At 37.6% G+C, this 16,638-nt stretch overlaps 1 protein-coding gene across 1 annotated transcript in view; it reads right to left on the bottom strand.

The window, feature by feature from the left end:
- Window positions 1–7,186: 7,186 nt before the first annotated feature.
- Window positions 7,187–16,638, bottom strand: part of YTHDC2 (YTH N6-methyladenosine RNA binding protein C2) — an 81,605-nt gene continuing 72,153 nt past the window's right edge. Inside the window, exon 30 of the mRNA XM_068535738.1 lies at window positions 7,187–7,775. The gene's annotated coding sequence lies outside the window, so the exon portion shown is untranslated. The remainder of the gene's footprint in view (window positions 7,776–16,638) is intronic.

Raw genomic sequence — 16,638 nt, 5'->3', positions numbered from 1 at the left:
GAAGCCCCCAACCTGTCCCTTCCCAATTACAATCCCTTCCCTCCCCACAAAGATAATATCTATCCTGACTGTTATGGTAACCACTTCATTGCTTTTCTTATAGTTTAATCACCTACATATGATCCTGAATACTGTAGTTTAGTTTTTCCTGCCTTATGAATGTCTCACGTTGTTGCTCATCAATAAGATGGAGTATACAGAAGCTACTAAAATTTAATTATGAAAGTCACAGGGAATGGAAATAGGGAATTCCTTGTTCCTGACAAGATGGCTAATTATCACAGGCTCTTACTTCCTCCTCCAACTCAACTCTGAAGATAACACATAGAAAAGAGCCGTGAATGACGCCAAGGCATTAATGTAAAAAGAAGGGGGGGAAAGGCTACAATGTCCCAGGTAGCATGCTGCAATAGTGCACCTAGTAGATAGGGTTCCTGCACAAAGACTGAAAAAATGATCACACAAGGTATATGTCTGATAAATGTTCAAGGAAAAATACCTGGTGCAATAAAAGCACATAGTGGGGATCTGACCAAGCCTGAAATATCTGAGAAGGCTCCAGGAGTAACTTTTGCTCTGAAATCTGAAGATGTGGACTGAGGTGAGCCCTGCTGTGGGAAGGAGCACATCTCAGATGAAGGATTTTAAGACAGTGTGCAGCAAGTGAAGAGGAGGTGTCAGAAAAACCTGGACAGGCAAGCAGGGGCCAGATCAAACAGACTTTTATGACAACAGCAAAGATTTGAAATAGGTCAGTGATGTAATCCAACTTGGTTTTAAAGGGCCACTTGAGTTGCAGAAAGTGGATTGGAATGGAAAAATGGAAGTGAAGAGACCAATTAGATGGCTACTGAAGTACTCCAGGTAAAATGTGAGGATGGCTTGTCCAGGGCAGTGACAATGAAGATGGAGAGAAACAGATGGATTTGAAAGATATTAAGAAGTAAATGATCAGTTGTGGTTGTAGAAGGTGAGGCAGAGGGATGTATCCAGATTAAGAATAACCCCTAGCTCCTGGCGCATGCATCTGAATGAACTGGGGTGCCATTTGCTGAGTTAGGAAATAAAAAATGAGGAACACCTGGAGGGGGGTGTGGAGTGGGGGAAGGGGGCATCCAAATAGCGAAATTGGTAGTTTTAGACATGGTGATTTGTGTCCTTGGAGACATCCAGTGAAAATAGTGAGTAGGAGGCAGTGTGGACCTTAAGCCTTTCACATGGCCTCTGATCACACTTGGAAGTTTATCATAGAAAAAAAAAAAAAAAAGACAGAAAAAGGCACCAAAACAATATTCTTTTCATGTACCTATCTTACTCCTTTCTCCATTTTCCAAGGAAATTAATGAAGCCAGAGGTATGATTCTTACTAGGACAGCCTCAGTCTCAAGCCATGACTCTATCTGAAGGGCACTATAACTTATAATCTCTGATAAACAAAGATTCCTGATCCCTGGACATTAAGTAATAATAATAATTATAATAAAATATTTAATGCAAAACAACTTGAGGAAGCTCTTTAAAAAGCATTGTATACATTCTGAGCTCTTATTATTGGGTGCCTACAATTGTATTGAACATTGGGTAACTTATTGAGAATGATTATGAGACTATACACAGAGATCTTCCTTACTAAAGGAGAGGGATTATGTAGAAGAATACGACTTTGTACAGCAACAATTTTTCAAAGACAATATAAGCATCACTTTTCCTTAAAAGGCTGCAGATGTATTCTGTATGAATTTAATACTTAAGCACTAATCATTAACAACAATTCAGGAGTTCCCATAATATCACTATTCTAATAAAGCAAGATAACTTCCATAGCATCAGTGATCAGTGTTTAAATGAAGAAGACTTATTTTATCATCAAAAGTGGTGGGAGGTAATCAATCTAATATGCCAGTATGTTAGCCAAGGTCAAATCACCCTTCAAACTTTTCTTTTGTTCTAATTGCATGTCCCTTATAGACGCATGTGTTTCTGACTTGCTGCTTCTGATTCTCCTTTCCTGATACATTAAATTCCCTTAGTATCAATTATTAATTTATTAATTATCACCAAGTAAAAATTTGTTAAAAATGCCCAGAGGATATGTACTGTAGGTTCACAGCTGTAGATCCAGCAGAGCTTATGAATTCATTGTCAGTGAATTAGGAGATTTCCATATGCTCAGAGGCCATTATTTGAACGAAAAATAAAATTTCTAATTATTCCCATCCATAAAATGTCCAGCAGAATGCTATGCTATGCTAATTTTAAGAATATAGAGTAATGTAACAGGTGTCATGGGTGGCCTACCACCTAGGAGGGACAAAATCCTTCAGTGAAGGAAGTTTTCTTTTTGGCATTATCATATTTCATTACTTATGAGCTCTTACCACTGAATTAGCAACAACAGTATACTACTAGGATGCCCTCTCTGTCCCAGACTCTGAACCAGGTGTTTTCTGTGAAATACTGCTTAATCCTTACAACAAGCTTATGAGGTATATATTATCTGCATTTTACAAAGACAAAACCTGAACACATTGGGAAACTTGCCCTAAGTCACACAGATAAGTAAAGACAGAGCCATAAATTAATACCTTGCCTTTGGACTACAGAATCTCTATAGGAAACAATGGTAAGGAACAACTGGTAACCTGTGTATATTAGAAATCCTAGAAATAGAAAAAGAAAACACCCAATAACAAAGATTTTCAATATGATTTTCACCTCCAGTCAACTCTTGATCATCTCAGGATACAGAAAACAGAAATTACCTAAACGATAGAAATCATAGGAAAATCTTCAAATTTGCTTCACCAGTTCCTTTTCTTACTTAGTGTAAAAAAGCGTTCGGGTTGCAGAGAACTAATGCCACAAAGATCTAACATTAATTATAGGGAAACAATAAATCAAACAGAATTAAACTATGCGTGTTAGAAAATGATTTCAGAAATTTTTCATTTTTCCTCTTTCTCCATGTCCAAACCAGGAATCAGACATTTCCTCAAGATATAATAGCACTGACTAGTACCACATTTTCACCATTAATTTATTTCTTGATCATTTTATTGTCAAATCTACTTGCTTTAGAATATCTCTGCCACAACCTCCATTTTCCCTTTTTGGAATTTTTGGTTTTTTATTTTTTATTTTTTTTGCCTTTCCATAGAAACCTAGGCTTAATATAAAACTTAATATAAAACTCACTAACTCTCTATTGCATAAACATTGTTTCTGTAAGGTAATCTCTTAGGATCCTGGTCATTCTGAAAATTATCCTAGTCTGGGAGCAAATCTTAAACAATAAAGACTGTGTAGGTACATGGTCCCTTTTAACATCATCTCCCTTGTTTTTGGGAATAGAAACGTGCTGCAGTCAAGGTCCTCCCTATTTCTCCTTGATCCACCCATAGGATTAATCCTTACTGCATCAAGTTAAAGGTTACTAGTGGGGCTCTTTTTAATCCACTAATTTACATTTTGAAATCTGCCCCTTTCCCAATATCAGAGGATATAGGAGTCAGCTCTGAGCATCCCTTTTCAATTTAGTTCAAATGATGTTATATCTAGAAGATATTCTTTCATATGTGATGTGGAATTTAGCTGTTTCCTAGCTTCCTCTATATTTGATTCTTTTTGTTCATTTCTGTGGCTTCAGGGAGAGGAATAAGGCAAACCTACTTTTATTTTACCATCCTTCCAGAAACTTATCTAATTTGAATATTTAAATACCGTATCAAATATTCATCAAAATATTGATTAAATAATGCATATTTAAATGGATAGAGGTATATTCTATGGAATTTTTTTTAAAAAAAACAAAAATGCAAACATCTAAAGCCTCTTCTGATATTCATTGTTGAGAGTACTTACCCAAGCTTTGTTCAAAATGTGAACCTTTGACACAGGCATGAGAAATCACATCACTCACTCCCTTACTAACCACTGGCTTAATAGGAGTCTTGGTCTTCTCTACATTACACTAGGACCCTATAAGAACACAGAGATAACAGGGGGGTAACTACTTAACCTGTACATACTATAGATACGTATCGACTAACTGGCATGGTGATTAGGTAGGTAACTTTGTTTGAACTATGAGCAGGAACCACAAATGATGGTTTGCACATGATTCAGGAAGAAATAACTTAAAGAGCAGCAGCAATACTTTTTAAGAGTATGAATTGCATGGTTAGGCACTACTTATTAACAGTGCCTGGACCACAATATGAACTTGCCCCAAAACCACTTGGCCTGGGTCACCAGACTACCCCATAACTCTTGTCACAATGGACTACTTATTCCTTTATATGTTGCACAAAAGTGCCTTTCCCCACAAAAGTCTCTACCTGAACATTTCCGATTCTGCCTGCCAATTTTACCCATTGCAATGTCCAATGTAAATGCTTTCTCTTCCATGAAGCCTTTATCATTGTTTTCTCCAGTCAAAATTAACCTTTCCCTACTTTGCATTTCTATTTTTCCATCTGCCCTTTACCCTCATTCATTAATTATTATTCAGCATCTACTATATGCCAAGCACTATTCTAAGGATTATGGATACAGTACTTTAAAGGGCACAATTATTGCTCTGTGAGCTCATATTCAAGTGGATGATACAAAGTAACAAACAAAAATAACTGAATTTCAAGTACAGTTTGGTGCTATAAAGAAAAATTAAACTAGGTAAAGAGTTAGATGAATAGAATGACCGTATGGAAAGGGTTGGGGAAGACCCCTCTGACTAAGTGACATTTGAGCAGAGACCCACGTAGTGAGGGAGTGATCATGGTAAAATGAGGGAAGAGCCTCCCAAGCAAAGAGAACAGGTGCAAAGGCCCCACAGCAGGAATTAAATGCTTAGCATACTTAAGGAACAGCAGGAAGGCTAGCGTGGCCTAGAATGTTGGGGAGGGGGACAGTGGAAGGAGACAAAGTTTAGAAAGATAGAGGCCAGGTCAAGTACAGCCTTGTAGGCAGTAATAAGTACTTTAGTAACAAAGACTGCATCTCCAACTGCACCAGACATCTCATCATCCTTTTCTTTGGTGAACTCTCACCCTCCCCTATAGGGTTCTGTTAAATCTCCGTCACAACACGTTGCCAGTTCCCCTGCTGCAAAGTACATGACCCAGGTCAGGTCCAGCACTATCCCCTCTCATCCAGTCCCCAGAGAGTAGATGGTCATGTGACTCAAGCAAGGTCAAAAGTTTTAACAATTGCATTGCTACCTTGTGCCAGGGGCTATCTGCATTCCTTTTACCACCAGTGATGAGAGTCCTCATTGTCAACCAAATGGTGCATAATCCAGATCCAACATCTTCTGCCAGCATCTACATTTTTGGATCACTCCTGGCACCAAATGTCACAGGTTGGACCTGGACCCAACTCTGAGAAGAATTATGGCATGTAGGAGTGTCCTTGTGATAAATACCTGAAAAGGGGAAGCAAAGAAGCAGAGTTGGGCAGAGGGAGAAGATGAGCCTCAATGCAATCTCAGTGGAGGTCTCAGCCCTCTCTACAGAAAGTCTTGAAGCTGGAATGACCCTTCAGAGTTGTCTCAAGTTGGGACAAGAGGCCTAAACATTTATACCCCAAACATCAGTCAGTCACTGGGGATGGGCCACTCTGGAAAGCAGGCATGGCTTGGGCAAGGCAGTTCTCTTCAACTGAGGCAGTACCCACAAGGGGCTGACATCTGAGGACTTTCTGCCAGCAGCCCACCCAGAAAGGGGACCTGTTTCCTTCCTAAACAGGTATCTGGGTAACATACCAGGGTGCCTACATAGAAACTATGACTAGCAGTAAATAATGGATTTTTATGATAGTGTTTTAAAACACACATACAAATACATACACAATAAAAAATGTCAATGTTCAACTATTATGTTAATGCCTAAAAAGTTTCAGCTATAAAGCCCTCAATTCAGCCTAGAGGGTTGTGATGAGGATAATACATAATGAGAAACTGAAGTGCCTCATGTTGTCAGGGAGGGGAAAATTTCCCCTTACCCCTCTTGGTTCTTTTGGCTGGTCTAATAATTAAGCTGACACAAGGCAGATTAACAGGAGGAAAAAAAAAAAACATTTAATTTTATATTTAGGGTGGTCCCATAGATATAGGATTCATAAAAGTGACAAAAGCAGGCAGCTTTTACACCTTTTAGACAAAGAAACAGTAAATTCGTGAAGAAATGACAAGACAAAGGGGTTTGGGCTTTGAGTAGTAAATTAGTAAAGAAGTAACAAGGTTTGTTTATACAGTCTTCTTGGCCCTGAATTCCCTGTCTCTAGTGATAAGGATGTCTCTCTCCCTCTTGGTACAGTGATGGTACCTTTCACATGGGAGATTTATTTCCTGCTTTCAGGGGGACAAATGGAGATCAAAGTATCCTTCTTGCACCAGCTGTGTCTTAAATAACTTTAATTCAAAATGATTAATATGCCAAAGGGCATATTTTGAGGCAGCATGGCCTAAGCCTCATCAATGCCATACCTGGCACTCAGTAAATGTTTTCAAACTAAATCTAATAAAACTTGACCATTAATGCTCCAATTTGAAAATTCACATATAAATCCATCATCACAAACAGATGTTAATAAGGAATCTCATACTACAGAAATTCAGTAAAGTTTCATTGAACAGGTCAGGGTTTTGACTGAAAACAGATGGAAAGATTGAAGAGATTTTTATGAAGTGCCTATTTACAAAGGAGTCAAGGTTAAGGAAAAACAACAAGGGGGAATGAAGTACCCAGTGACTGGCAAGAGCAGGAGGCTACTACCACCCCTAGACCAGATGGAGCAAAGGAAGGAACAAGAAGTCGCTGGAAACCAGAAAGTCCCAGCTGTAGGAGAGAGCTATCTGACAGGAGCTGTGGCTTTTAGCAGAGGATCAATGACAGAGAACCTGCCCAGTGACCTAGCAGACAGATGTAGGGAAATAAATTCTCAGCTCTCTATCTCCTCACCTTCCCATTTCTCGCTGTTGCCTTCCATTGGCCAAGCCCAACAAGAAGTCAGAGGACATAAAAGCCAGTATCCTGGGCACAAAGGAGAGTGATCTGTAGAGTAAAGGACTATCCATCATAGCAACCTTCACAATTGCTTACTAAAATTTAAGACACAACATTGAGTTTTAGATATAGTTAGGTATGTTTATCAGTGTAAATGAAAAGATTATTCTTTTAAAGGACACTTTATTGACACAATATTATTAGCCTCAGTGGAAAGAGGTATGAACAGTGAGCACTTTAGTTCCTGTCTTGGCTAGAGTGTGGCTGAGGATATTACCAAAGTCAGAAAGGACTGGAGGAAAAAGAGAACAAGGAAGTAGAGGGGAAAACAGCACATCTTTTGGAGATATAGGCACTTCAAGAATTTTGGTGGGAAAAGGGGAATTCCCTGGCAGTCCAGTGGTTAGGACTTGGTGCTTTCACTGCCCTGAACCCGGGTTCCATCCCCGGTTGGGGAATTATTTAGATCTTGCAAGCTACACAGTCTTGGCAAAAAAAAAAGAATTTTGGAGAAAGAAATATGGAAGGGTTATACTCTAGAGAGGTGGGTCCTGAGCACACGCCATGGCTCTTCTTCATGCCTTTGTTTAGTGGTCCGTACACAAGGGCAGCTGCAGAGAATCTGTATAGCCACTTTGCCCGAGTGATCTCCCCATTTGACTTGGGTTTTCTCTCTCTTCATGTCTGAGGACTCCAAACACCAGTATTTATAATATGTTCTTTATGTGTCATCAATACTCCATATCCACACATTTATAGTGTTACCTTTGGCTGTGGAGAGAACATAAAGCACATAACTGCAAGGTACGTGAAGGGGGTAGGGAAGGTTAGTTACAAGGAAGGCTCTGGGCAAGCTCCCTCCTTAAACAAAGCCTCTCAGCGTTACTAGGACCCCTTCTGCCTCAGGGGAGAAGGACCGGCTTTTAAGTCATGATTGTAACTGAAATATAGAAATGTCTCAGAGCCAAAGAATCCAAGTCCACAACCAGTATCACCCTAGTCCCTCAGCAGCCAGAGGCATATCCTTAAAGTATGTTATGACTGAAGAAGAGCCCCAGCTCCAAGTGTTCCTCCCCATCAGGGCATCCTTTTGACTTTTCCAAAGTCCTGTTTTCAGTCAAAGCTCTCCCTTAACCTTTGGGCATTAGGTTCTTCATCTGTTAAAAAAAAAAATCATGCACTTTGTGATTTCTTAAATTCCTTCCAACGCTAAAATGTTCTTGAGAACGTGCCATTTAAATCACTGCACTTTTTCATTCACGTCTGTAAAGTTCACAATTGAAGTTTGAAAGCACCATGCAACACCACCATCTAGTGGAAAAAAAGGAAATAATACTAGGGATAATTAATACAAACAAAATGAAATTTCACAAGGAGAAAGTAATTATGTAGAACATTCCAGGTAGTATTTCTTTTTTTTTGTTTTAATTAATTTATTTATTTTTGGCTGCATTGGGTCTTCGTTGCTGTGCACGGGCTTTAGTTGCAGAGAGAGGGGGCTACTCTTAATTGCGGTTGGGCAGGCTTCTCATTGCCGTGGCTTCTCTTGTTGCGGAGCACAGGCTCTAGAGCGCAGGCTCAGTAGTTGTGGCGCACGGGCTTAGTTGCTCCGCGGCATGTGGGATCTTCCCGGACCAAGGGCTCTAACCGGTGTCCCCTGCATTGGCAGGCGGATTCTTAACCACTGTGCTACCAGGGAAGCGCCTGTATTTCTTAACTTTTTATACATTGTGGGCCTCTTGGAGGTTCCCCCCAAAATGAAAAAGTCATATATACCTAAATTCTGCATACAATTTCAGGAAACATATGGCCCTGTCCGGGCCTCTGCAATTATGCATGGGCCACAGTTTAAGAACCTCCACTGTTTACATTATTTCAACCATTGGGAAAATAAAAAATGATACTATAATCATCAGGAATCAGTAGATGCTATAACAGATCTATGTCTCCCTTAAAAAAAAAAATCTAACCATAATTCAAACCTCTTTGTTCTTGGAAGGGATACATCATTGTATTAGGGTGGTTGGGAGGCAGGGTCCCACCTTCCATGGCAGAAGAGGCCAGATGCTTCTGCTTCCTACTCTTTGACAGGAAGGTTACCCACTTGGCCCATCATTTGCTCCCACCAATTTTGATTCTTGAGAGGGTGGGGGAAAGATACAGGGGAGACTGGAAAAGTCATTGAAGAAAGAAGTGGGAATCTAGCATTGTCAGTGTCCAGTGGCAGCAAAGCCAGTGGTAAGATCCTGGACTGAGCTTTCCTTGGCTCAAACTCCATCTACCCACTCCCCTGCCCATTTCCATATCTTTAATCCCATCAGTTCTCTAAACTGTTTTGACATCTTTCCAATAAATTCCTTTACGGCTTAAGTCAGAATGTGTGGCTTACAATTAAGTTACACCCAACTTTTTGATTGATACACACACCAAATTCTTAGGGGTGACCCAAAAGTTAACCTTCATTCAATACAACATATTTTATCATTTACTTACCAGCACTTCTACTTAAAACAAAAGACAAAACTAAAATTTCCAGAAGCCACATCTCTAAAGATGATCAAGTATTGACAGTGCATTACAGCAGTATAGGCCAGTCTTGTATGCACACTTCTCTTAACTGATGACCCTATGTTTTGCTGTTTATACAAGAAGTCATTTCTTATTTTGTTATTTTCCCGTATGTTTCACACCAGAATTTGTTTAGTACAATCTCAAATACACTTTGGAACAAAATAAAGGATTCTATATATTTACATATTCACATAAGTGTTCCTGATGGTTAACTAGGATGAATTAAGAGTAGATGAAACATGTTCTGAGAAAAATTAATTGTAACTATAGAATCGTTTTTTAAGAAACTGCCACACGAAAGGGAAAGAACCACCAACAGGTTTGTGTGTGTTTTTCAAACCCAAACAGAATAGGCCTAATTTTTAAAAAGATTATTTTCCTGATATAAAAATAAAATTTTTTGTTCACTAAACTTATTGTGATAATCACTTCAAGATGTATGTAAGTCAAATCATTATGCTGTACACCTTAAACTTATACAGTGCTATAGGTCGATTACATCTCAATAAAACTGGAACAATAAATAAATAAAATTTAAAAAATTTATGCAGGTATAGCTAAGACCATTTCCATATCATTCTGTTTAAGGAACTATATCCTCCACTTGTAGCTAAGTATACCTTGAAATACACAGTAGAATTGTTCATACCCTCTCATCTAGTAATACTACTCCTGGGTATCTGTCCTAATGAAATTATTTAAAATAAGAAAATATTTGCACTAATACTATTCACAATAGGGAAAAATAAATGAAATGATTTTATTCTAAAAAATGAAATGTATTGAATATTATATAGCCATTACTATGAATGAATCAGAAGTCTGCAATACCATGGGGGAAAATCATCATATATTTTTAAGTGAAAATAAATAAAATATTATACTGTACTATAAAAGAGACTAGGTAAAATTCATATTCAATAATGACTTTTTCTCACTGCTATTTTCTTTATTGATCTTAGTAATTTCTTAGCAAATATTTATTAAATGCATACTAAACACTGGGCAAGAAACTCAGCATATAAAATTGAAAGATTCCCCACCTCCAAGGAATGTCTGTGGACAGAGAAGAAGAAGGCAGACATGAAAATAATGAATCATAAAGCAATTAAAGTATCTGATAATTACTATAATTAAAATATGCAAAACAGGAAAAATTATGTCAATACCTAGGACTGGAATGTGGTAAGTGTATGTTTAACTTTTTAAGAAAATGCCTAACTATTTTCTAAAGTGGTTGTTATCATTTTACATTGGACGGAGAAATCCAATTTCTCCCTGTCCTTGCCAACATTTGCATGGCCAGTCTTTATCAGTTTAGCCATTCTACTAGATACATAATCGTATCTCCTTGCGGTTTTAACTTCCTAATGACTAATGGTATTGTGCATCTTTTTCATGTGCTTATTTGCCTTCTCTGTATCTTCTTTGGTGAACTACCTGTTGAAACTGCCCAATTTCTAAATTGGGTTGTTTTTCCTATTATAGAGTTTGGAGAATTTAAGTGTTCTGGATACCAGTCCTTTATTAAATGTATGTCTTCCAAATGCTTTCTCGTGGTCTACAGCATGTGTTTTCATTCTCTTAATAGTGTCTTTTAAAGAAGAGAAGTTTTAAATTTTGATGAAGCCAAATTTATCCTTTTGTTCTTTTAGAGAGAGTGGATCTAAAAATTCTGGAAAACCAAGAAAGATTTTCTCCTGTTTTCTTCTACAAGTTCTATAGTTTTAGCTCTTATATTTTAAACTTATGATCCATTAGGAGTTAATTTTTATATATTATGTGAAGTATGGATCTAAGCTCATTATTTGTATATGGACACCCAATTGTTCCATCACATTTATTGAAAGGGGTATACTTTCTCCACCATATTGCCTTTGTGCCCTTGTTTTTATTTATTTATTTATTTAAACATCTTTATTGGAGTATAATTGCTTCACAATGGTGTGTTAGTTTCTGCTTTATAACAAAGTGATTCAACTATACATATACATACATCTCCATATCTCTTCCATCTTGCATTTCCCTCCCACCCGCCCTATCCCACCCCTCTAGGTGGTCACAAAGCACCGAGCTGATCTCCCTGTGCTATGCGGCTGCTTCCCACTATCTATCTATTTTACATTTGGTAGTATATATAAGTCCATGCCACTCTCTCACTTCGTCCCAGCTTACCTTTCCCCCTCCCAGTGTCCTCAAGTCCATTCTCTACGTCTGCATATTTATTCCTGTCCTGCCCCTGGGTTCATCAGAACTTTTTTTTTTTTTTTTTACATTCCATATATATGTGTCAGCATATAGTATTTGTTTTTCTCTTTCTGACTTACTTCACTCTGTATGACAGACTCTAGGTCCATCCACCTCACTACAAATAACTCAATTTCATTTCTTTTTATGGCTCAGTAATATTCCATCGTGTATATGTGCCACATCTTCTTTATCCATTCATCTGTCGATGGACACTTAGGTCGCTTCCATGTCCTGGCTATTGTAAATAGAGCTGCAATGAACATTGTGGTACATGACTCTTTTTGAATTATGGTTTTCTCAGGGTAGATGCCCGGTAGTGGGATGGCTGGGTCATATGGTAGTTATATATTTAGTTTTTAAGGAACCTCCATACTGTTCTCCATAGTGGCTGTATCAATTTACATTCCCACTGACAGTGCAAGAGGGTTCCCTTTTCTCCACACCCTCTCCAGCATTTATTGTTTCTAGATTTTTTGATGATGGCCATTCTGACTGGTGTGAGGTGATATCTCATTGTAGTTTTGATTTGCATTTCTCTAATGATTAGTGATGTTGAGCATTCTTTCATGTGTTTGTTGGCAATCTGTATATCTTCTTTGGAGAAATGTCTGTTTAGATCTTCTGCCCATTTTTGGATTCGGTTGTTTGGTTTTTTGATATTGAGCTGCATGAGGTGCTTGTAAATTTTGGAGATTAATCCTTTGTCAGTTGCTTCATTTGCAAATATTTTCTCCCATTCTGAAGGTTCTCTTTTTGTCTTGTTTATGGTTTCCTTTGCTGTGCAAAAGCTTTTAAGTTTCATTAGGTCCCATTTGTTTATTTTTGTTTTTATTTGCATTTCTCTAGGAGGTGGGTCAAAAAGGGTCTTGCTGTGATTTATGTCAGAGAATGTTCTGCCTATGTTTTCCTGTAAGAGTTTTATAGTGTCTGGATTTACATTTAGGTTTTTAATCCATTTTGAGTTTATTTTTGTGTATTGTGTTAGGGAATGTTCTAATTTCATTCTTTGACATGCAGCTGTCCAGTTTTCCCAGCACCACTTATTGAAGAGGCTGTCTTTTCTCCATTGTATATTCTTGCCTCCTTTATCAAAAATAAGGTGACCATATGTGCGTGGGTTTAATTCTGGGCTTTCCATCCTGTTCCATTGATCTATATTTGTTTTTGTGCCAGTACCATACTGTCTTGATTACTGCAGCTTTGTAGTATAGTCTGAAATCAGGGAGCCAGATTCCTCCAGCTCCGTTTTTCTTTCTCAAGACTGCTTTGGCTATTCAGGGTCTTTTGTGTTTCCTTACAAATTGTGAAATTTTTGTTCTCATTCTGTGAAAAATGCCATTGGTAGTTTGATAGGGATTGCATTGAATCTGTAGATTGCTCTGGGTAGTAGAGTCATTTCACAGTGTTGATTCTTCCAGTCCAAGGACATGGTATATCGTCATCTGTTTGTATCATCTTTAATTTCTTTCATCAGTGTTTTATAGTTTTCTGCATACAGGTCTTTTGTCTCCCTAGGTAGGTTTATTCCTAGGTGTTTTATTCTTTTTGTTGCAGTGGTAAATGGGAGTGTTTCCTTCATTTCTCTTTCAGATTTTTCATCATTAGTGTATAGGAATGCAAGAGATTTCTGTGCATTAATTTTATATTCTGCTCCTATACCAGATTCTTGGTTAGCTCTAGTAATTTTCTGGTAGCATCTTTAGGATTCTCTACGTATAGTATCATGTCATCTGCAAACAGTGACAGCTTTACTTCTTCTTTTCTGATTTGGATTCCTTTTATTTCTTTTTCTTTTCTGATTGCTGTGGCTAAAACTTCCAAAACTATGTTGAATAATAGTGGTGAGAGTGGACAACCTTGTCTTGTTCCTGATCTTAGAGGAAACAGTTTCAGTTTTTCACCCTTGAGAACGATGTTGGCTGTGGGTTTGTCATATATGGCCTTTATTATATTGATGTAAGTTCCCTGTATGCCTACTTTCTGGAGGGTTTTTATCATAATTGGGTGTTGAATTTTGTTGAAAGCTTTTTCTGCATCTATTGAGATGATCATATGGTTTTTCTCCTTTAATTTGTTAATATGGTGTATCACAATGATTGATTTGCATATATTGAAGAATCCTTGCATTCCTGGAATAAACCCCACTTGATCATGGCGTGTGATCCTTTTAATGTGCTGTTGGATTCTGTTCGCTAGTATTTTGTTGAGGATTTTGCATCTATGTTCATCAGTGATATCGGCCTGTAGTTATCTTTCTTTGTGACATCTTTGTCTGGTTTTTGTATCAGGGTGATGGTGGCCTCATAGGATGAGTTTGGGAGTGTTCTTCCCTCTGTTATATTTTGGAAGAGTTTGAGAAGGATAGGTCTTAGCCCTTCTCTAAATGTTTGATAGAATTCACCTGTGAAGCCACCTGATCCTGGGCTTTTGTTTGTTGGAAGATTTTTAATCACCGTCTCAATTTCAGTGCCTGTGATTGGTCTGTTTATATTTTCCATTTCTTCCTGGTTCAGTCTCAGACGTTGTGCTTTTCTAAGCATTTGTCTATTTCTTCCAGGTTGTCCATTTTATTGGCATAGAGTTGCTTGTAGTAATCTCTCATGATCCTTTGTATTTCTGCAGTGTCAGTTGTTACTTCTCCTTTTTCATTTCTAATTCTATTGATTTGAGTCTTCTCCCTTTTATCCTTGATGAGTCTGGCTAATGGTTTATCAATTTTGTTTATCTTCTCAAAGAACCATCTTTTAGTTTTACTGATCTTTGTGATTGTTTCCTTCACTTCTTCTTCATTTATTTCTGTTCTGATCTTTATGGTTTCTTTCCTTCTGCTAACTTTGGGGATTTTTGTTCGTCTTTCTCTAATTGCTTTGGGTGTAAGGTTAGGTTGTTTATTTGAGATGTTTCTTGTTTCTTGAGGTAGGATTGTATTGCTATAAACTTCCCTCTTAGGACTGCATTTGCTACATCCCATAGGTTTTGGGGCATCGTGTTTTTATTGTCATTTGTTTCTAGGTATTTTTTGATTTCCTCTTCGATTTCTTCAGTGATCTCTTGGTTATTAAGTAGTGTATTGTTTAGCCTCCATGTGTTTGTATTTTTTACAGATTTTTTCCTGTAATTGATATCTAGTCTCATAGCTTATGGTCAGAAAAGATACTTGATATGATTTTAATTTTCTTATATTTACCAAGGCTTGATTTGTGACCCAAGATGTGATCTATCCTGGAGAATGTTCCATGAGCACTTGAGAAGAAAGTGTATTCTGTTGTTTCTGGATGGAATGTCCTATACATAACAATTAAGTCCATCTTGTTTAATGTATCATTTAAAGCTTGTGTTTCCTTATTTATTTTCATTTTGGATGATCTGTCCATTGGTAAAAGTGGGGTGTTAAAGTCCCCTACTATGATGGTGTTACTGTTGATTTCCCCTTTTATGGCTGTTAGCATTTGCCTTATGTATTGAGGTGCTCCTATGTTGGCTGCATAAATATTTACAATGGTTATATCTTCTTCTTAGATTGACCCCTTGATCATTATGTAGTGTCCTTCTTTGTCTCTTGTGATAGTCTTTATTTTAAAGTCTATTTTGTTTGATATGAGAATTGCTACTCCAGTTTTCTTTTGATTTCCATTTGCATGGAATATCTTTTTCCATCCCCTCACTTTCAGTCTGTATGTGTCCCTAGGTCTGAAGTGGGTCTCGTGTAGACAGCAAATATATGGGTCTTGTTTTTGTATCCATTCAGCCAGTCTCTGTCTTTTGGTTGGAGCATTTAATCCATTTACATTTAAGATAATTATTGATATGTATGTTCCTATTACCATTTTCTTAATTGTTTTGGGTTTGTTATTGTAGGTCTTTTCCTTCTCTTGTGTTTCCTGCCTATAGAAGTTCCTTTAGCATTTGTTGGAAAGCTGGTTTGTGGGTGGTGAATTCTCTTAGCTTTTGCTTGTCTGTAAAGGTTTTAATTTCTCCATCAAATCTGAATGAGATCCTTGCTGGGTAATCTTGGTTGTACATTTTTCCCTTTCATCACTTTAAATATGTCCTGCCACTCCCTTCTGGCTTGCAGAGTTTCTGCTGAAAGATCAGCTGTTAACCTTATGGGGTTCCCTTGTATGTTATTTGTTGTTTTTCCCTTGCTGCTTTTTAATATTTTTTCTTTGTGTTTAATTTTTGATAGTTTGATTAATATGTGTCTTGTCGTGTTTCTCCTTGGATTTATCCTGTATGGGACTCTCTGTGCTTCCTGGACTTGATTGATCATTTCCTTTCCCATATTAGAGAAGTTTCCAACTATAATCTCATCAAATGTTTTCTCAGTCCCTTTCTTTTTCTCTTCTTCTCCTGGGATCCCTATGATTTGAATGTTGGTGCCTTTAATGTTGTCCCAGAGGTCTCTGAGACTGTCCTCAATTCTTTTCATTCTTTTTTCTTTATTCTGCTCTGCAGTAGTTATTTCCACTATTTTATCTTCTAGGTCACTTATCCGTTCTTCTGCCTCAGTTATTCTGCTATTAATTCCTTCTAGAGAATTTTTAATTTCATTTATTGTGCTGTTCATCATTGTTTGTTTGTTCTTTAGTTCTTCTAGGTCCTTGTTAAATGTTTCTTGTACTTTCTCCATTCTATTTCCAAGATTTTGTATCTTCTTTATTATCATTTCTCTGAATTCTTTTTCTGGTGTACTGCCTATTTCTTCTTCATTTGTTTGGTCTGGTGGGTTTTTACCTTGCTCCTTCATCTGCTGTGTGCTTCTCTGTCTTGTCATATTGCTTAACTTACTGTGTTTGGGGTCTCCTTTTTGCAG

Source organism: Eschrichtius robustus, chromosome 2, assembly GCF_028021215.1.
Source record: "Eschrichtius robustus isolate mEscRob2 chromosome 2, mEscRob2.pri, whole genome shotgun sequence".
Classification (NCBI taxonomy): domain Eukaryota; kingdom Metazoa; phylum Chordata; class Mammalia; order Artiodactyla; family Eschrichtiidae; genus Eschrichtius; species Eschrichtius robustus.
Note: the sequence above shows the minus strand (reverse complement) of the source record. Positions and strands in the feature narration are given on the sequence as shown.